The 22,806-nt window shown below is 40.0% G+C and overlaps 1 protein-coding gene and 1 non-coding gene across 2 annotated transcripts in view; both read left to right on the top strand.

The window, feature by feature from the left end:
• Window positions 1-22,806, top strand: part of CNTN4 (contactin 4) — a 626,036-nt gene that overhangs the window by 125,320 nt on the left and 477,910 nt on the right. The gene's annotated exons all lie outside the window — the stretch shown is intronic.
• Window positions 12,246-12,436, top strand: LOC142449401 (U2 spliceosomal RNA). The gene has a single exon (XR_012784591.1). It is a non-coding gene; the product is annotated as a U2 spliceosomal RNA (small nuclear RNA).

The following is a 22,806-nucleotide window of genomic DNA, read 5'->3' as shown; positions in this document are numbered from 1 at the left end:
GTGAGTTGGAAGCTACATTCATTTAGTGATTAGCGCCTTTTGAAACTGGCAGATAACTTTTTTCTTGAAGTATGCATACACATGTTATATTAATCTGTCGTCTTTCCTTGAATGTACATTATCTACCCCTGGTAATTAACCTAAAAATGTCCACACCATGAATTGACTTTGTCAACATCAAAGAGACATGAGGACATTCACTGCAGAACTGAAGCAAACAGTTGGGTGGAAGGAACTTCAGCACTGAGTTTGAGAATTGAGAATTAAGCATTGTGCCCCAATCCACTATCTGGCTTCTTTCACTAGTACCAAGCATGTTGGATTCATCTTATGAAGCAAGACCGCATGTAAGCCCTTAATTCCAATGGAAGCAGAATCTTCCTTTTCACTCCATTCCTTCTTTGATCTAGTTTTATTTTAATTAATAAGTTGACAATATTCCATACAATTCAGTACCTTTTATCTTGTACTAAGACAAGACTGACAAGAGTCAAAGGGTCCTTCTGAAAATGTGACTGTTTTGACAATGATGCAAACAATGTTAAGGTTAAGAACTCAGGAAGTAAACGTCATAGGTCATAGTATTAATTTAAATATGAAAACCTAACTGCTTTTGCCATGCGCGTTTGTGGGTGTGAAAGTTTACTGTGTTTCTTTTTCTACCCTTGCTAGATTAAAGATTTGTTTTCCTCCATCAGAGCTCTTTGTTACTGAGATCACATTGTAAAGGAATCAAAGGCTCAAAACAGATGGTGGTGGTTTGGTTTACATCAGTGAGCATTTTGCGATTGTGATTCTATTCCAATTTCCAACCTATGTTAGTAATATTATGCTCTGTGATTTAGGGCAGGAGGAACTCCAAACCACAGACTAACTTGATTTCTATTTGGAGAAAATGTTCCAGCCAATTTCTGATTGCCCAGGTTGCCCAGAGAACTACATGCTATACAGAAATCCTGCTTGCCAGTTGTAGGTAGGAGGATATGGATATTTATTTGCCTGTGATGCCTGTTACTGAACAAAGTCCTTAACATGTGAACATATTTGTTAAAACACCAGATGAGTGCTGTAGGGAAAGTTAGCATTTATGCATGAGGCATGAAACCTGATGATGAGGCAACTTTCTAGCCAGGATTAACCCTTACGCCACTACACAGCTCCTCATAACTTCGACTTTTTAGTCAGAGATCTACTATACATATGCACTGAATGCTGTCCCCATCTTCACCTACATACACCCCCACCCCACACACGTTGAATTCCTAATTCCTAACACCTGTGAATGTGACTTTGTTTGGAAATGGGGTCTTTGAAGATGTTATCAAGTAGGCTAAGAGGAGGTCATAGTGGAGTAAGATGGGACTGCACATATTCAATCTAACATTTTCAAAAGTGTAAGAGATCACAACAAATATTTCATCCTGTGTTAGGCCGGGTTGACTAGACAAGCAAATCCAGTGACACTCATATATGTGTAAGAAATCATGTTTTGTCAAGAAGTAGTTAATATATCAAGACAGCATCCCAGCCTAGTCTAACACAGGTCCAAAAGTCCAATACTAGTGCATAAGTATCTCTTCCTACTAATGCAGCCACATGCAATGATGCTGAATACAGGAAGATCACAGGCTAGTGGGACAATGGTCATGTCGATCCAAAGTTGATGTCAACAAGGCAGAGCACTGGTAGCTGTCTGGATCAGAAGTAAGAAGGTGAGAGAGAGGGCGATTCCTGGGGCCCTTCCTATGAGGACTTCATACCCACAAGTAAGCACCATCAGGCTGTGACCTGGTTGACAAGTTGGATAGCACCCCGACACTGTTATACACCTTCAAGTTGACATGAAATTACATAACTACCACATATCTTCTGCTAAGACTCCCTTCATACAAACACCATCTTCTTCAGCTTACATATCCATGGTTTCCCCATCCATCTCTCATCCCCAAATCCTCACACCCTTCATTGTGATTACTTTTTAACTTGATATGAGTCAAAATAAAGTTGATAGTGGTGAATTTGGTTTTGGGTTTACTGTGCTTTATGTAAAAGTTTACAGAGTAGATCATCAGTTTGATATTCAACAATCCATAGACATTTTATTTCAATGTATCCATTGTTATCCTCTCAACACTTGAAGTAACATCCCTTTAAAGTTGTGAGGAACCAGGCTCTCAGTCCTGTCCTTTAATTGTGTATTAAGTTTGACTACAATATCCTCTGTGAGAACTTGTCTGCTATTTCTGTAAACCAGTTTTAGTTTACTATAGCTTCCACCCAGTTTTATTACCCACAACTGGGTTCCTTAGTGCTGTGATGAAACAAATTGGTGTCTCTAAAATTACATGATGTCTAAGTGAAGTTGTCATTAAATACATACTCTGGTCTTAGGAGTGGGAGCCATACTAGAAAGTAAGATATGGGAGTTCTCAGCAGAGAGGTTTTAATTGAAGTCATCTGTGGATATGATTGTATTAGTGTCTTTGAGTTGCCTTAAAAAGTACCAAAACAAGTGGACTTAAAAGAACATACATTTATGATATCACAAGCGTGAAGATTAGGAGTGTTACCTCTTTTGATCCCTTGTGAGGTATTGACCAAGAATCAAGATCATGCCTTTCTTCTAGCTTCCAGTAGTTCCAGATGTTTCCTGGCTTGTAGCTTCATTGTTATATTGACTCCATCCTCTGTCTGCCTCTGTCTGCCTCTGTGTTCCTCTTCCTCTTTTTCTTTATATTTATTTAAATTTATTATTAATTGGGAATATATATATATATCATTCCATAGTTCAATCACATGAAGAAGTATTGTACAACTGCTACAACAATCAGTTTTCAAACATTCTTTTTCTTTCTGGACTCTTGACATTGTCTCCCTTTAAACGGTCCCCCACCACCACCATCACTGTATCTCGCCCCCAAACCCTTATTCTACTTGATGTTCCTGTCGCTTCATAAATCGGGATTTCAGATGCGGAGAAATGGAAAAGAATATAACACAACTTCATGAGGATGACCTTCAATGACATAGCACCTCTGAGCTAAACCCCACTATGAATGAACAAAAATAAAACAAAATGAAAATACAGGAAATGTTGAAAATCAGATCGGGTCCACTTGACCTGATTATTTAGGATTAAGACTGGAGTCAGTATTATCTATGTGAGCCTGATTAACAGCTTCAAAGACCCTATTTCCAGGAGGGCGCATTTATTGGTATAGAAGCTAGCCTGTCAACATATCTTCTTGCAGGGAGACACAGTTCAATTCATAGCACATGATCTAATCTGGGAAGAAGAAAGCCTTAAGTAGAGCACCATATTCAACACAAGAAATGTAATCAATTAATAATCACAAGATCTAACAGAGGTTTGGATTCCAGGTCCTTTAAAAGATGTACGTGGTATCATGGAACCAGTGGGTAGTGTTGGTTTTGAGCAGCAGTATACTGGAACTAAGAAGTTACCTTCTCTGAACAGGGTACCTTTCCTTCGGGTATCCACAGCTCTCAGAACTTGCCTGCTTCCGCCATCTTTATGCCAGCCGTCCTCCGCAGACCTTTGAGTCTGCAGCCTCTGACATTTAATACTAAATGAATACCTACACCTATGTTTTTAATCTCTTCTTGTTTGGATGAACAAATCTTTACAGCTGAATGGGAGTTGAAATAGATTCATTTTTGAGAGGGTTATTTTATCAAGCCATTAGAGAGAATCAATTGTCAAATGTTGGAGTGGAAAGAAAGCTTAGCAATTATTTGGTCAGTCATTCATTTTCCAGAGGAGAATGTAAAACCAGAAGAGTTGGAGGTGGAGCATTGACTTGCTCAGATTTGCTACTATAGAATTTAGATCACTTGGGTCTTCTCAAGCTTTAGAATCTTAAACTATTAACATGTACTGACATGTTTGCTTTTAAATTGACAGGGCACTTTGGTACTTGTATCTGTATGGGGATTGAAAAGCATCAAATGCAAAACAAAGCTACTTTAGTAGTCTGTGAAAATAGGTGCACACATTTTTAAGGTATTGCAGGGATATTTATTGTACTTATGCTTTGAACAGTGCTTTTTAAAAATAGTCTGCTCAATTATACCTATTGAGAGAAATAGCTATTTCCTCAGTAGTTTCCTTTGACCATATTGGAAAAATCCCAACACAGTTTGCCATCCAAACAAATTAAAAGGCTCACAGTCACCACCTCCACCCAAGAATCAAAGGAAGCATTCAGTGTGAAAGGTAGGAGCCATGCCAGATTCAGTATCAGCCAACTACTGATTATCCAAGCTGTATATTACCCTACCAGAGACATGGAATTAAAATAATTGCAAATATGTGTATATAAACAAATAAAAATATGTCCTGTCTACAAAGCTCTCTGTTGTTCCTGAAAGGACAGCGATATTTGTTTGGAAGTGGCATGACTCTTGTTATTGAACTCGGCCCTTCACTTGAGCCCACATTGATTAAAACAGGAGAAGAGCGCCGTCGGGAGAGTCAGCAAGATGCCTGCAGCAGGCAGTTTGATGATGAGCGACCGTACAGCTGGCTGAATCTTTCAACAAGTTTTGAGGTATAAATAGTCCCATCCAGGTACTTGCCCAAAGATTTCAGAAAAGACATCCACCTCGGGAAGGGTTTCTCGGACTCAGTGTCCTCTATGGGTCTTTGTAACCCCTTTCTGAATGCCTTGAGCCATTATCTGAACCTCGGCCAGTGAGCCAAGCATTTCTAAGGCCCAGGTCAGATTTCATGTCCAGGTTAACCATTAAAAGCAGTGTAAATGATGGAAATGTGGGAGCTTTTAAGCTAAGGAGCAAAGATGAGGACCTACCATCTAGTGAGGCCCATGTAGTCCTTAATTGGAAGCACAGCCCTTGGCAGCCGCAGAGCTTGCAAACATAACTGAGTAACAGCAGCAGTCCGTGGACGTCTTCATCTCTCTCGTCTTTTAAAGCCACTTAGTTGTGACCCTCAGACTCCACTTCACTGTTGGCGACAAACTTGCATTTCTCTTCCTATTGGAAGGAACTACCTCCTGAAACAGGGAAGAAACTGTGGAGTATTGCGAAGGACGTTCTCAGCGTTGCAGCCCAAGTGATTCCTTTGAAATATGGCAACGTTTTTACCAGGAGAAAAAAGTAAATGACATATCATCAGTTATATCGGATAGCACCCTCAGGGCCCTCCTTCCAGTGGCCTTCTGGCAGAAGTTTCCTCTGTTCCCACCGAAACTTCTCTCCATATCAGGAGAGAGGAACCAGCTTCATTCGTCTTTGTGACTCTTCCCCCGGCCCATTGGTCTGGGTAGACATGGAGACCATCTCCTTCTCTTCGTCATATTTCTCTCCTACGAGGAGAGGAAAATTAAACAGAGGAGAGGGGAGGGCCACTGTTTACCTTGCCATAAGCCCCCTTTGACGAAGAGAGGCCCCCAGCAAGGTTGTCTGCAATAGACTCAAGGACAAAAGAAAACTCCAAAAAGCAGGAACTGCCAGGATTAATAATTACAAATATTACAATTTACACACATTCATTTATCTGATCCTCCTAAAAACCTCATGAGGTAGAAGCCTTGTTGTCTTTATTAAGGAACCAAGGCACCAGCAAGCAGAGAACCATTGAGCTAGTTAGTAGCAGCACCAAGATGAGCCGTCTGGATCCAAGGATTATGTACTTAATGACCAATTGATTACTTCAACTGTTTCAGAAAATCTTCTGCCTCAAGTGTAGCTGTCTGAGTAAGGTAACCTTACGACACCCTCCATAGTCCTACTACAAACAAACAAACAAGCTCATGGTCGTCGAGTACGACATGCTTCATAGTGACTCTGTAGACAGGGTAGAACTGCACTTAAGAGTTTTAAGACTTTTCTTTGAGGTGTAGAAAGCTTCTCCTACAGACCAGTGGGTAGTTTCAAACAGCTGACCCTGAGGTTAGAAGCCCAACTCATAACCACTAGGTTGACAGGAATCCCTCATCCTGCTCAGCCACAGATAAAAAGGCTTTTTCAGGCCTCTGACTCAGCTCCCTTTCTACGCATATCCATTAGCAGGAGAACTGCTGGCCAGAGTTAGGCCAGCCTCTTTCTTACCATTGCCGGCTATGTATTTTCTTACCTTTTTTACATGGGCAGGAGCAAGTTTCATGTAGCTATTGTAATTTTTGTTTGGTTTTCTTTTTCTTCCCACAAAAAATTTACCTATAAATTAGTGAGCAGTGGTTACACCCATTTTTATTTAGGGTTCTTGTTCCTTAGTCTTGAACAATGCTCCTCAACCAGGAGGGACTGTGCCCCACACCTCCACAAGACAGTGATGTCTGAAGGTATTTTGGGTTTCATCCTTGGGCAGAGGATGCTATTGGCATCTAATGGGTGGAGGTTAGGGACCGTGTGAAACATACTGTAATGCACAGGCCAATCCTGTTGAATCCAGTTCAAGGTGTCAGCAGTGTGGAGGTTGAGAAGATCTGCTCTGAGTCTTATTTCATAAGATGTGATTCAAGATGTTTGTAATTTTCCTGAGAGGTGGGGGAGTGAAGGGGCACTAAATTGAGCTGGGTCTGTGGGAGGTTAGGAGGTTCAGAAGGTCAGAGTAGAATAAGATCTCTGAAGTTGACTCAGAGGAGCAGTGCAGAGACTGATGTAAGACGTCTGCATTATGAATGCAATATTTTAGCACCAATGCCCTCAGCCATCTGGTCTCCTAGTCATCAGTATGGGAATTCAGTGGTTTCCACAGGGATGCTGCATGGTCTGCACCTCTTCCCCTTTACCACAGACCTAAACTTTCTTATTCTTACACTGGTTCATGTCTGTTCTTTACAGAAAGCTAGACATGCTCCCTGAAGAGTGCACACACACCTTTTGCATCCTTTTTTGTCAAAGAACTAAAATTTTACGTCTTCCTATTGCTTTCTGCTCCAGTTATCCATGTTATCCAGGGGGGAAACTGAACAATTAAACAGAAATGCGGCCATACCAGCCTATGATGCTCAAACAAGCTAATAGAAGTCCTCTTGACAGTCACCTGTTTTATGTGGCCCATACACTGAGAATAAGACATTTTTAAATGGTTAGGATGATAAAATATGTCATATGTACAGGTAATTCAAATGAGAACATAGCTATGTTAATTTCCTATGTATTTTCTGCCACCACCTTAAAGCTATTATCTGCAAAGTTGGATAGTTGTGACAAGTACTCTTGCTCCAGAATGTTTACAAAATGTACCATATGCCACTTTACAGAAAAGGTTATCAAACCGTGCCCTAGAGAATAGTAGGGAAGAGGTTGTGAGAAAGGACTCCAGCACAAATAAACACCTGTGTCCTGTGGCCTTGGAGGTGGGTCTTACATAAGGAATCACTCACTGTTTTTCCTGTATTTTATTATTGGCATTTGCCACAGACTCGGCTAGGGATTATGGCAACCCTGTGTGCAATAGAAGGCAATGCTGTCCAGCCCCTCCCTTCCTTGTGTTTTCCAGCATCCCTGTGTTCCTTGTTGCTTGTCAATCAAGGAACACTACCCTGAACCAAATTCTTTGTGATCCTTAGGTTTTCACTGTAGACCACCAAGCCTTTCTTCCTAGTCTGTCATAGTTTGGAAACTCTGCTGAAATCTGTGCTCAAGGAGCGCTGGTGTTTGAAACACCAGAAGTTTAACTTCCAGCATATGGTGGTTTGGTCTCCACTGACTATACCCTATCCTATCATTGTATCTCAGTTTCAGCCGTCTGTGCATCTACATCTGAGACACCATTCAAGGATTCACAAATTTTATTCTTTTATTTTTTTACATATCATGTATATTAAGCCACATTATTCATTATATGCTCTCAAATTTGTTTAAAATCCACTCAATACATTTCTCATGATGTAATAACAGACAAAGTATTTTATTTCTTTAAAATCTATTGTGGTAGTAGTGTTGGTGATTAAGATGTTCTGGCGGAGCAGTGGTTAAATCAGAAACCGAAGAGAGTAGTCCTACTCTGTCCTAAAGCGTCACTTGGACTCCAAGTGAACTCGAAGGGAGAGCTTTGGGTAGTGGTTACGTTTGTACGTGTCCCGTGTGGAAGGACAGCAAGGTGTGTTAATCAATGAGGAGCTTCACTTCCAAAGTGGGTGCAATCAAAGCCCGAGTTCTCATCATTAGGGTGCAGAGAATTAAGGAACTCCCTGGGAAATAAAGAAGCTAGTAATTGCAGGGCCTTGTTCTCCCAGGATAACGTTTCATCATGCTATTTACCTGAAGCCCTTTGCCTCAGGGAGTGCGTTGATTAGCATAGGCTCGCAATAGCAGTACAGATGCAGAAGCTGAAGCATATGCATTTTGACTAACAATTGTCTACTAACAAAAGAGGGTCTGTGTTGCTAAAATGTGCAAGTTAAATAAACAGTTATTAGAGCTTTTTCCCCCTCTGAGCTGAGGTGACATTGTGCCATTTCCCATTGAAAACATAGTTATGACCTTTGCCAGCACGCTAGGACATGTCAGCATGTTAGACACCGGGAGGCCTCCATGCAAGAGTGCATGGCAGTTGTTCTGAACGTTTTGCAGAGGACCTGGGTGAGGCGAGAGACACCACCTAGCCCCATATGATTGTTAGGCAGCAGAGTTCAATACAGTTGGTCTTCCCTTAGTGGGCTTGCATATATTAAATCTCGGATTCTTAAAGTCAAGGACCTGGGAGAAAGACTTTTTCCAACACCAGGTGGCTGGCAATTCTGCTTATTCACAAATATTTAAAAACCTGTCCCCTTGACTAAGTATTTCTGTAAATAGCGGGAGGAAACTTTGGCAAGGAGAAATTTTGCTTCTAAGAGAGTTTGAAGTCCCTCTTTCTGCAAAGAGATAAAAGCCTGTAGCGCTACCTGATTGCCCTCCGCTCCCTGTGCCCCAGCTCCCTGCAGACAGGCGCAGTCTTTTCTCTCTTCCTGCCAGCCAACTTTCTCCTTGATGTAGTTCAGCAAGTACTGAAGCCTGCAGGCTTGGAGCTGGGAGGCAGGAGCTTTGCTTCCATCACTTGCTTTGGAGCACTGCAATCTCTTTAATCTTTTTTTTTTAATGTGACAGAAAAAATTGCATTAAATTTATCTCTCTGAGGCCCGTTGCTGTTTATTTCTTTGACTAAAACATCCTGCTACAGTACATCCTGAGATGCTTTCTCTCTTAATATTCTTCAGTAAATATTTTTTGTCACATATACATCGCTGCTTACAAAATCCCATTTTATCTTATAGTGATTCTGTCAAGTAAGGGAAACAACCTTCGAGAAAAATGGTGAATTAAACGGTGTAAGCACTGTTAATAAAGAGGCATTCCATTTTTATCGCTTTGCATTTCCTTGCTGCAGTGTTAAGGGAATTTTTTTAACTGAAGTAAAGGCAGGGATTCAACGTAAAAGACCTTGTGGTATTCTGTATATGAGTGTAGAGTGTACTGCTCCTAACCTTCATTTTTTAATTAAAATACTACCCATCATTTTATTAGGAAAATTCTGACGCATATTTAAAGTTGAAAAAAAATTATGGTCAACCTACCAGCGAGATTCTATGTGAAAGTTTTTGTTGTAATTATTAGGGATCACCAAGTTGGTCCCAATTCATAGCGACCTCATACACAACAGAATGACACACCACCTGCTTCTGCAGCCTCCTGACAACTGTCCCCGTGCATGAGCCCAAGGTTGCAGCCACCGTGTCAGTGTATCTCACTGAGTGCCTTCCTCTTTCTCACGGCATCCACTTTAGGAAGTGTGATTTCCTTATTTCAGGGAGTCCTTTCTCGGCAAGTCCAAAGGATGTAAGACCAAATATCACTATCCTTGCTTCTAGAAATAAGGAGGAAAGTTTTCCTGTACCATATTCTCTTTATCCGTTTATTAGATCATGTTCTTAAAATACATTTTAAATGGAAAGTGATAGCAATTGTACAATACAGCTTCAAGTGACTGAACTATGGAGCAGAATGGCGTCTGGATTAGCTTCTCATAAAATGGCTGGAAAATAAATAAGCAAACTCAAAAGAAAAAGAAAAACATACATTTTAAAGTAAATTACCAACATCAATATACTTCCTCCTAAACATTTCAACAAATTATTAACTAACATTCAGTTTGATTTACTGATTCCCCTTTTGAGTTAAAACGATGTACAGTGAAACACCGAGGTCTCTGCAGCTAGTTACTGCGTTTTGAAGTATGAGGACATCCAAGCCAGACCCTGTTAAGACAGAGCGAAGTTTCCTCCTGCCTTCTGAGGTCTGAGTCTAAATCTTTAAAATTCTTGAGAGCCAGGATGAAACATGAGCTAAATTCACAGATAAAACCGAGGTAGATTTGCCTATAGCACACATTTACGAATGCCCTTGTCTTGGTTTTTTTCTTTTGAATAATTTAACAAAGTTAGGCAGAGTCTGCCTAACTGTGATGTGAATTCTTATCTTCTGCATTTCAGTCATACCAATAGATTATTGCCTTTGTTCTCATTGCCATCAGATGTATAGGTGACCTCTAATCATTTATTTTTCTTTTTAAAATCATTTTATTGGGGGCTTATAAAACTCATCACAATTCATACATCCATCCGTTGTGTCAAGCGCATTTGTACATTTGTTGTCATCATCAATCTCAAAACATTACTAGAGCTCTTGGTATCAGCTTCTCATTTTCCCCTCCCTTCCTGCCCCCCTTCCCTCATGAATCCTGGATAATTTATAAATTAATATTTATAATAATAATTTTGTCATGTCATACACTGTCTGCCTTCACCCACTTTTCTGTTGTCCGTCACCCAGGGAGGGGTTAAATATGATCCTTGTGATCGGCTCCCCCTTTCTATCCCACCTTATCCTTACCCTTTTGGTATCGCTACTCTCATTATTGGTCCTGAGGGGTTTGTCTGTCCTGGATTCCCTGTACTTTCAGCTCTCATCTGTACATGTGTACATCCTGTGGTCTAGCCAGATTTGTAAGGTAGAATTGGGATCATGATAGTAGGGGGGGAGTTAGCATTAAAGAACAAGAGGAAAGTTGTATGTGTGAGCCCTAATCATGTTTTTGTTTGTTTGTTTTTAAGTAATATACATTTATCTATCTATTTATTTATTTACTTATGTTTTAGTCATTTTATTAGGGGCTCATACAACTCTTTTCACAATCCATATATACATCAATTGTGTAAAGCACATTTGTACATTCATTGCTCAAATCATTCTCAAAACATTTGCTCTCCACCTAAGCCCCTGACATCAGCTCTTCCTTTTCCCCCTCCCTCCCCACTCCCCCTTCCCTCATGAACCCTTGATAATTTATAAATTATTGTTTTGTCATATCTTGTCCTGACATCTCCCTTCTCCCACTTCTCTTTTGTCCGTCTCCCAGGGAGGAGGTCACATGTAGATCCTTGTAATCGGTTACCCCTTTCCAGCCCACCCTCCCTTTATCCTCCCAGTATCGCCACTCACACCACTGGTCCTGAAGGTATCATCCACCCTGGATTCCCTGTTTCCAGTTTTTATCTGTACCAGTGTGCATCCTCTGGTCTAACCAGACTTGCAAGGTAGAATTGGGATCATGATAGTGGTGTACGAGGAAGCATTTAGGAACTAGAGGAAAGTTGTATGTTTCCTCCTTGCTACATCGCACCCTGACTGGCTCGTCCCCCTCCCCTGCCCCCCAGACCGTTCTGTAAGGGGATGTCCCATGGACTACAAATGGAACCCTAATCACGTTACATTCTTACAACCTCCTCACTTTTGCTTGTTGGATGCTGCCCCGTCCCTTCCAATTTATAGCAGCCCCAGGGAGCAGAGGAGAACTGTGCCAGGGAGTTTCCAGGCTCTAATCTTTCTGAGATGAGACTGCCAAGTTTTTCTCCTGCAGGGCCCCAGAGTAGGTTCAAATCACCCACTATAAGGCTGAACCATTGTACACCAAGGCCTCTTGACATGGGTAGGAATCCTTTAATACTAATTAATCCTTAAGTGTAAGTGATGGCGATGAGTCGTGGGCAGAATGCGCATCCGCAGTTAGACTTGTTCTATGGAAAAGATCACGGACCCCTTTGTGTGCCTGTGGAGTCCAAAAGAGGCCAGTGGCTTGCCTAAGTTCACACAGCCAAGCAGTAGCACAACCACACTTGAGGTGAGTGTTATGTTTTTAAATGAATACATTTTCCTTGAAAAAAACATTTTGTTCAACCTAATTTTTAAGTTTTATGTTATAAAAGCATGTCCCAATAGCTTCTTGGCCTTTTGCCTAAGATCAAGTGTAGTATCTGTTCTTGTCAGTTTAATATCTGATACGTCCTCTATCCAAGGACAATATATTAAATGGATTTTTGGAGCAGAGAGTTGGGGTAGGAGCTTGCTCTGTCCACTCCACGCATCGACCTGGTATTGCAGTACTTCCAGGAATGGTGCACCCCCAAAAAATAAATAAATAAAAAGCATGTCCCAAACTCAAATCAAACCTACTGCCATCTAGTCAATTCCTATTCTTAGCAACCTTATAGTGTGTTTCAATGACTATAAATCTTTATGGCATCAGACAGCGTTATCTTGCTCTTTGGCGTGGCTGGTAGGTTTAAGCTCCCAATCTTCCTATTAGCGGGCCAACGCTTCGCCACCGTGCCGATAAAGACAGCAAAAGAGAAAATTTCAGTACAGCATCTTAGATAATAAAATTGGCTGCTGTTTGAATACCTAGAGAAATTTATTAATCTAATCTGAGCTCTGAGGGAAAGATGTTATTGATTTCAGCTGAAATCTGGGAACATATATAAATCTTCACCAGGATGATGCGAAGAATAGTTTCAAGAAATGGGGTTCTATTGGGAGTAATGTGTGATGTTCTCACTTATAGTCTTGCTCTGAATCAGGACTTACTTGATGGCAGTGGGTTTGGTTTAGTTTTGCGCTCGTGTGTGTGCCTGTATGTACGTGTGCATGTGTGCGTGCGTGTGCTGGTGTTTGTGTGTGCGTGCGTGTGTTTGGTTGTGTCCCGTGCACAGTGCGCTGGTGAAAGTTTGCCCACAGAGGACGGTGGTATGGCTGGTTTGGTTCGCAGGTGATGAACGACTGACTATGGCCCACATTTCGGTTATTGGGCCTTTGTAACCTTTCTCTTTTTCATTTCTCCGGAAAGCACTGCGCAGAGGCCGCCCAAATTATATCGCTATTAGCCACTCCAGAGCTTCCGTGCTTGACTTTAGGGATTAGATTTGTCCAAGAGATTGGAGAAATCGTTTAGTCCGCTGGGCATTCCACAGCAAGCCGGAGCTGCTGTTTGCTGTTAGTCACAGGTATGAGGGGGAGGAGCTTCTCCGTGGATGTGGCTTTCTCTTGTCTTCAGGTGCGTTACCACTTCTGTCTCCACAGGGAAATGTGGCCTCAGCCCCCGAGAAGGTTTCATAGAAAGAGACCACTATCAAAGACTAAAATGAGAGCCTGCTTCATTTTATCAAGATGAAGGGAAGGGTTATACTACAAATATATATATATATATAAAAACGAAAATCGTCTAAGTTTGTTACAAATTTGGTTTACTATTTTGGGAGGTCAGGAATCAGTCAAGCCAATTAATTAATCAGTCCATAAGATCATAATTTCTGCTTTGCTTTTAAATTTGCAATGAGACAGATTCCCCAAAACATCCGCCACCTAACAGGTCCACATCTTCAATTCAAGCACCTTGATGACATTGTTTCATGTGCTGCCAATATCATTACCCTCATCTGAAACATCCACTACATAGCATAAACTCGGAACCCCAACAAACACTTCCCCTACCACCCCCCTCTCATCTCTGGTAGCCATCAGTAATCTTCGAATGCTATATATTTGCTTATTTCATATGAATGGTATAAAGCAATATTTGCCCTTTTGTGGCTAGCTTATTACAGTCACCATAGTTTTAAGGCTCAGCCACGTTCTGGCATGCATTAGAACTTCATGTCTGCTTACCGCTGAGTAGTAACTCATTGTGTATTTTTATTCACATTTTATTTGAACGCTTGGACTCTTTCTGTTGTGAAGAGTGGCCATTGTGAACGATGCTGCAGTTCACATTGGTGTACAGATTTCTTTGCATGCCCGCTTTCATTTCTTGTTGGCATGCGCCTAGGAGTGGAATTGCTGGGCCATACGGGAAGCTTATGTTCAGTTCTTTGAGGAATTGTCACAGTGCTCGTGCACGTTTACATTCCAACCAGCAATAGATGAGGGAGGACAGTAAGCTTTCATCAATACTGTGGCATTAACACCTTGCCTGGGACATGGTCTTTGGGGAAACTTCTTTCTTTGAATTCCCCACCTTCAAGCAGCTTCAAAGGTCAGTCTAAATTTTCTGTACTCATTATCCCAGATTCTTTACTTTGCACGAATATGATTGCATTAATATTCTAGATTGAATGTTGAAGGCTGTTGAATTAATAGCAAATCAACCTCAGGTCGAGTTATTACAAAATAATTTTTAGGAAAGCCTATTGGTAAATTTATGAATTACAGGGAAGAAACACTAAAATGAATGAAATAGTAAAGTTTTCATGTTGGAAGTTAGAATAGTTTGGTAATAGTCAAATATTTTAAGTAATATATTAACTTTCCAAGATATCCTTGATTATCATAATAAGCTGAAGTATCACAATAAATAATATCTGCACAACTTTATTGTAGATAATACAAGTTAGAACACGTAGTTGTAAATCAAAACCAAGTTACTGCACATGCTTTGGTATGAAAGTTTGCCACGTTGGGATACCCTACTGATTTTCTCAAATGATTCTTCATGTGCTGTTGGTATTAGAGGGGCAGGTTGGCACGTATTTCTATAAAGCATGTCCTGAGAATTATTTGCTCTCCAGACCAAACTTTACTTTGTGATTTCCAATTTGGGATAACCATTTAGGTAATTAATTGTGATGAATAAGAGTGGGTAATAATAGTATTTAATTTTGTGCATACCGAGGAGGAACATTCTAAGGAAATTAATTCCTCTACTGTTCGTTCACTTTTAGAAGCCATTCACTTGAAAGCTCTCTGCATTCCATCTGAGAACGGTATTTGAGGCTGTGTGTGTAATAAAGTTGTGTTGAAGAGAGGGGTGGGGCATTTAGGACAAACAGTTGGAGTTACTAAAACTAGCTGCTCCCAAGTAGCAGAAGTCATGGTGGATGGAGAGAGATAGGAAAGCTACCAAAGGGCTGCATATGTTAATTGTAAGCTATCCGACCACACTTTATTATCCTGCAAATGGGAATCACTTTCATGGCTTTGGGAGAATGAATAAAGTAGCATACGCTGAAAGCACTTACATGTTTGGCTTTCTTTAGTTGTGGCTCTGATTGGACCAGGGGCTGCATTTGAATCTGGAACATTGTAAGGTACTTTATGCAGAGTTTCTGCTGGAAAGTACAACTTGTTCCACGTGGAAACGCATTTAGAGAGCTTAGAGCTTGTAGTGGCCACCAGGCGAGCCCTCCCTGTTCCATTGGCAGATGGGAAGCTCTTCTCTGTGGTGGTAACTTACATAAAACCAAACAACAGCAAAAAATGAGTTTCTGGCTGCAGTGTGTGGGGTAAACCAGAATCTTACATATATATTCTTTCAAATACCAATGAAAGAGTTGAAATCAACAATTCTTGGTTTCATATCTATTGAATCGTGTCATTTGAGTGTTCCTTGAAAATTCAGAGTGAAGTGTGTAAAGAAAGCTATTTCTATGCTATAGTGTCTTTTTAGGGGCCTGAGATTATTAATGTACTTATCTAAAGTGATGGATGTACAATTAAGAATGATTTAAAGTTGGAGGTGATCTGATGAGAATCCTGTAAAGGCTTTCTGAGTCTAATTATTTGGCCCTACCACACCCCCTCTGCATTATGTCTTTGAGTTACTGAAGCCTCAGGTTTGTTGGAAAGCATTGAAGTAAGAATTTCCATGCATGTTAATGTGCAAGGCATTTCTGGTGTGTTTTTGCAGCGGTTGCATACCTGGCACTGTCCTCCATGCACTTAACTCTTCTTCACTTTGCTCCTGTTTGAATGTGGCACCTGGATTGTCAAATACCACTTCAGACTAGATCTGTGCCCCCAAAGCCATGTGCAACTTTATAAAAGAATTCTACCTGACATTTGAGAGTGCAACTCACTTGAACTCATAAAAGTCAGGTGTAAATTGAGAATGGATTTTCACCTAAGCCTTTTTGGTTGATTTCGGTATTTATTTGGAACTGACATTTGAAGAAGAATTCAATTGCCCTTAGAATAGGTTCCCTGCTCACTCCAAAGGTGGGACAAGTGTACAAATGGCTAGCAGGTGAATTCCAGGCAATCTTATTTATTGCAGTTTGGGCCAGCTTGGAATAGAAGTCAGCAGTATATGAATTTGGTTCTTCCATCCAAGTGGCCTTTAAGTCAGAGTTGGACTCTGACTTCCATAAGTTGTCTTGAGGATGTGATGTTAATGATTATGTGACTTGGCTTCAATTAAATCCATTGGTTAAAATAAGATTATTATTTTCAACTGGACAAAGGTACAATAAGATTATTATTTCAAAGATAAAATCATGGATGGCTAGCCCAATAAAACCATCAGATCCAGTTCCTCATTTTAGAGATAATAAAACTGAGACATGCAAATGGAAAGTCCCTTACTAGCAGTCATGTATCTGACGGTAGAGATGGGGCAAGAGTCCAGATCCTTTGCACTGCAGCATTATCCTGTTAATAGTGACCAATAAATAAACGCGGGATTTTAATTGTAGAAAAAAATGAATTCCAGAATGTTAGTCATTACCAAAATGGTCAGATGTTGAAGCTTAGAATAAAGACTTTTTACCTCTTGCCTGCTTTATTTAGTTGCTGTTTTACATCTTGGAAGGAGGAACTATTGATATAACTCTGCCTTACAGAAATATTCATGTATAAGTTTGTTTGAAATTAGCCTGCCATCTAATCCATGAAATGCTGAAAAATAGTTAAAATAAATTCCCTTGACCACCCCCCCAAAAAAAGGTAGAAAAGATTTTATCTTCTGCAGAGATCAATTCCAAGAGTGCTTTAATTTAGTTATTAATTTTCCCAACAGCATGAGATATTCAATTAAACCTTCCCTCAAATTGGCCATAAATATTGGTAAAAATGAAAAAAGGTCCATTTAGCAAGCAATTTCTGTCAAGGAATCTAATAATGGAATGCAGCAGAATTATTTTTCACCTATGTCCCTGAATGGAAATATTTGGTTTGATTTGGTTGAATTTATTGTAGAAAATATACCTATTTCATAGCAGCCTTTTGACCTCTCATTTGATAGGTATTTGATAAAATTTTATAATATATGATATTCACAACATTCTTTCTTCCTTGTTTATTTGAACCTGGAAGCCTTGCTGAAATCTGCCCATCATAACTGACCCTGCTGTGATTTGAAATGCAAGGGGTATAGTTTCTAGTATTACAATAACACACAAGCTACTACAGTAAGACAAATTGGGAGACAGGTGGTAGATTCATCAAGAAAGATTAGAGTATTAGTCCAAAAAGAAAAATAATTCAAATATAAATGATGTCTATGTAATGTATGGTCTAGTGTAAGAGACAATGCAGAAGTGAGAAAAGAGGATACACGTGAGCATAGCATAAGAATGAATGCTACTGATAAAAATACAATTGTTCTCCACCTCACTCCCCTACTAATTCCACCCTGAATAGCATGTTTAGGCTGAGTTGTCTAAAGAAACAAAACCAGTGACACATATATAAGAAACAACTTTATTTCAATAAATAGATTTATATCAAGAAAGCATCCCATCCTAGTCCAATTCAAGTCCATGACCCATGTAGCCAAAGGCTGATGACACAGACGTGTGAAATGAGATGCAGGGAGATCGCAGACCAGTAGGTGAAGTTATGTCAATTCAAAGTCTGGGTGATATGGCAGGATATCAATACCCCAGAAGTGGTCTACCAAGGTCAACGGCCCACATTGACCTGCCCCTGGTGGCAGACAGAGCCCAGGAAGGATGAAGACTAAGGACAAGGGAGAGGAAGATATAGTCTTAATCCCTTTCTTATAGAAAAAGGCCAACCTCTCAGGGAGGCACCCTTGGGCTATGGCCTTATTGATAATTTGGACTCAATCCCTACACTTTCACACACATGCAAGTTGACATAAAAGCTGACTGCTTCACAATACAAGAGAGGACAAGTAGGTTACAAGTCAAAGTTCTGGAAATCAATTTTATCCAATTTGTGTTCCACTTTTGTATGTGAACTATTTGCACTAGATCTGTACAGGTGGTGTAAGTGTGAGTCAGAATCCGCATTCTGATGAATATTTTATAGAATATTTGAACAGGGACACTCTCAGTCTCACCCAACATTTTATGATTGAGAAACTATGATTCATCAAGGTTACCAACTTATCCAGAAATTTATAAACACTCTAGAACTTTAGGCCTCATCTTGTGATTCCTTTTTCCACAATTGCTTTCCCTGTTGAAATAAGGATCCTTTGATTAGTAAGGATTCATGAAATCTAAGTAATTAAAGCAGAAAATGAATTTTATTGAAATACTAGGAAGGGTTCCAAGAAGTTTTAGGAAGATGGGAGAGCCAAATTCAAAGACAGAAACCAAGGAACAGGGAGCAGTTTGAGTAACAGCATGATCAGCAGTTTTTCCTATGAAGACATGATCAATGAAAGAAATGGATTCCAAACTCTGATCTTGGTTTTCACTCTTCTTAGTATTGCTTAGTATCTTAGATCAGAGAACAGAGCCATTAAGACTACTAGGTAGGTAACTAATTAGTAGAGAGGTATGTAGTTAAAGAGGGAGATGATAGATAGTTGATGGATAGATGGATGATAGACAGATAATGATCGATAGATTGATAGATAAAGAGACACTGAGTGATTTGTTTAGGGAACTGACTCATGTTCCGGTGGGAGCTAGAAACTTCACAATTTGTAGTCATGCAAAAAGTTGAAGATCACTATAGCTTTGTACAGCATTCCCTGTAATCTAGTGATTATACATTGGGCTGCTAATTGCAAGATCAGCAATTCAAATCCCCCAGTCACTCCTTATGAGAAAGACGGGGCTTTTTATTCCCATACAAAGTTGCAGCCTTGGACATTCACAGGGGCAGTTCTACCCTGTCCTTCCTGTAGGGTACTCTGAGCTAGCATCAACTTGGTGGCAGTGAGTGAAGCTTTTTTCTTTAGAGCTTTGTGTCCCAAAATCCATATATCAGGAAGTAGGAAAAGTAGAGAAGTTCTGGCCAGATATCTATTCCTAGAGGCAGACTATTCCCTAAAGGAAACTAGATTTTTCTGTTAAGGTTTTTAATGATTTGATGAGTTGCAGCCACATTATGGAAAGTAGTTTGCTTATGTTAAGGTCAATGGATTTAATCACCTTTAAATACTGCATACCAGTATCAAAACTAGTGCTTGACCAAAGGCCCGGCCACCATAACCTAGCTAGGTGAACACACAATAACTGCCACACTCAGAATCGGAAAACTTCAAACAACGTCTGATGGGCTTAGTTTATACTGTGCCCAATCTTTGGTTATCACAATAGTACCCATAAATAAAAAGGTCAGGTCACCACACAAAATCAGAATGGCACACAGGAAAGAGGATATGTTCACTATGGAATGACAATACATGTAAGTCAATCAACAAATCAATAATGTTAATATCTATTGATTTGTTAAAGCAAAGTGATTTTTGGAGGTCTGTGTTAACTAATGTGACATATCTTCTCCATAACGTTTGGGACATAAGAAAGTATTCCACGTGCTTAATCAAGGTTGTTTAATTGTAACTATGTTCCTTCCATAGCTGTGATAACTTGTTCTCCTTGTCGTTAGGTGCTATTGAGTTGGTTCCATCTTATGTACAACCAAACAAAATGTTATCTCGTCCTACCCCATTCTTACAATTGTTGTAATCCATTACCTATAACAGGCTGAATGGATTATATGCTGTTCACAAGGGTGTGAGAGTTAGAGTAGAACTTACCACCACATTTACAGTGTGCAAGGACCTCCTTTGCACAAACTACCTCCAGAAAGAAACCGTTTTCTTCGGAAGATGGATAAAATTAATCTCACCCAGAGTTTAAGGCATATACAAGCACACCTTGTAAATACTGACCGTGTTTGCGCATCACCGTACAATAGCTTACACGAAATGCAAGAACCACCTAGAATTTTATAATTTGTTTAGAACTTCCATATCCATTAACTCATTTGATTTTGCTAACAAATAAATTTAGTTAGAGGGCATTATTATTCCTGTTTTTTTAGCTTGAAACAAAATCTCAAAATGTAATTTGCCTATAGTGACACAATTGTAATAGTTAATTCTTAATTATGAATGCTATCATAGCAAAGAAATCTTCCATCCTATTTAGTATCTAGAAGTTGTGCAAGCCCATTTTATTAGTACAGAATCACATGAATAAAGATTGAAAATAAAAACGTGAACTCTAAATAAATTAGCAAATTAAATGAACATTGAATCCAAGATGCAAACAACAGCGTCATTACAATTACTTGTAAACTCACAGTAATGACAGCACAACATATCAAAATTAATAGAAAATGCAAAGCCATTCTAAAGTAAAAACAACAATATGTTTATATATGTAAATTAGACAGAGAGAAAGAGGAACTACATATATCACTATAAATCTTTAAAAAATAACATTAAGCTAAAGAACACAATATAATTATTGAAGAAGTAAAAAATAAAATTAGCTTTTCTCCTTAAGATGAAGGTGCTCAATAACAACCACATTCCTACAAATACCACTACATAAGGCCTGTTTTAAAGTAAATGATTGATAAATTAATAGAGCTAGAAAAGAGGATAACACCCCAAAAGTAAAGTCCATTTAAAAACTACAACAAAAGTAGTCTCCAGTGCCTTGAAAGAGGAGTGAAAAATAGAAGTATGGTTGAAGTAGAAAAAAAGGACTTATCAGGGCCCCGTCAAGATCTGCTTCCTTGGCCGGAAGAACATTACATGGGACAGGATTAGCCAGGCTTCTCTGTATCAGGTATCAGCGTTGCCTGGAGGCCTTGTGGCAATACAGATTGCTGACCCCCAGTTCTACCATTTCTGGTTTAGTAGACCTTGGCTGGGCCTAGATGTTTCCATGTGTGTCCCGCGATGATTGTGCTGCAGATCTGGGAGTACGCTCAGAACCACTGTATTTGCAAGCTGTGAGAGTCCCTTGGAGATCGAAAAGAGCAACTCCTGGGGATCTGGGTCTCTCTTTCTTCAATGAGGTCAGAAGTTCATTGTTCATACTGAATAAGAGCATGTATACCTAAGAAATATCTATAAAGGAAAACCGGGAGTAGTTGGCCTCATGTGTGGACTTTCAATTTTTTGTGTGTGACCAAGATTAAAACATGGATTTAGATGGGACCATCATATTGACTTAAAATGTATTAATGGGCTTGGTTTGCATTACAGAAATTAGGAAAATGAGAAACATTGAATGAAAAACTTTTAACCCATGGCTATCATATCTATTCCAACTGAAATTGACACTATAAAATTTATGGTTATATTTCATTAGAGTTAACTATAAATAAAGACACCAAAATAAAAAACAAAAGCCATAAAAAAAAAAAACACGAATCCACTACCATCAAGTCAGTTGACTCATTTTTGTTTTTTGTCATTGTTAGATGTGATCTAGTTGGTATCAACTCATAGCAACATATGAACAACAGAACTGAACACTGCCTGGTCCTGCACCATCCAAAAATTATTATTATATTTGAGCACATTGTTCCATTGACTGTATCATTTCATCTTGTCGAGGGTCTTCCACTTTTTCACTGCCCCTCTACCAAGCATGATGCCTTTTCCAAGACTAGTCTCTCCTCATAACATATCTAAAGCAGATGACTCGTAGCGACCCCATAAGCGGTTTCCAAGGCAAAACAACAATAACAGTGAGAAAACAAAAAGAACACAAAATATTGAATTAAAAGAGGAAAAAAACTAGCTAAAAACAAAAAAGCAACATGATTCAGGTCTGTCTACTGACCTTTGTGACTCTCTCCCTACCAGTCCTGGTTGAGAGTGGGGTCCAGAAACTGCCCCTCCTAGCCTGAAGTCTATTTTGGGGGTTCTTCAGGGGTGTGTGTGGCTTGGCTTGGCTCCCCTTGCTGCTCTGTTATGTACCCTTCTAGGTTCACTCCCTGTGAACGTGGTCATACTGGACTCACTCCCTGCCGTGTGTCCCCAGTATTGTCCTCTGTCTCACTATGCTCCAGAGAGGTGACGTGATCTCTTGAGCAGTTGTCGGCCCTAAAGTCCTCTCTGTGCCTTAGCAGCTCAGTGCAGGGATGTCATCCTCAGGGCTTGGTGTGCCAATATGGGGTCTAATCCCTTGTTCCCTCTTTTTCCTTCGTGGGTTGCTTCTGTGTGGGCATGGTAGGCTCTGTGAGGTTACTATTATCCTCTGTAGCACATATTTCTAAGTAGGGGGTCAGTTTGGCTCTGCTTGGGACCTGCCCTGTGGACCTCTCTGTTCATGAGTTGCTCCTTGTGGTTACATTGCCCTCAAGGTTTTGGTGCACCATGGTGGGGTCTGCACTCACCCTCCCATTTCTGTGGAGATATAAACAGTACCCTCCTCCTGTACCGATGGGTCCCTACTACCTCAGTGCCATTGTCTCCCTCTTTTTTTTCCCTTTCCCCCCCACCCCTTTCCCCTTCTTTGTGTAGGAATTACATGTACATCCTTGGTTTTGGTCTGTCCCCTG

The sequence above is a fragment of the Tenrec ecaudatus genome, chromosome 5 (genome assembly GCF_050624435.1).
Source record: "Tenrec ecaudatus isolate mTenEca1 chromosome 5, mTenEca1.hap1, whole genome shotgun sequence".
NCBI classification, from domain to species: domain Eukaryota; kingdom Metazoa; phylum Chordata; class Mammalia; order Afrosoricida; family Tenrecidae; genus Tenrec; species Tenrec ecaudatus.
Note: the sequence above shows the minus strand (reverse complement) of the source record. Positions and strands in the feature narration are given on the sequence as shown.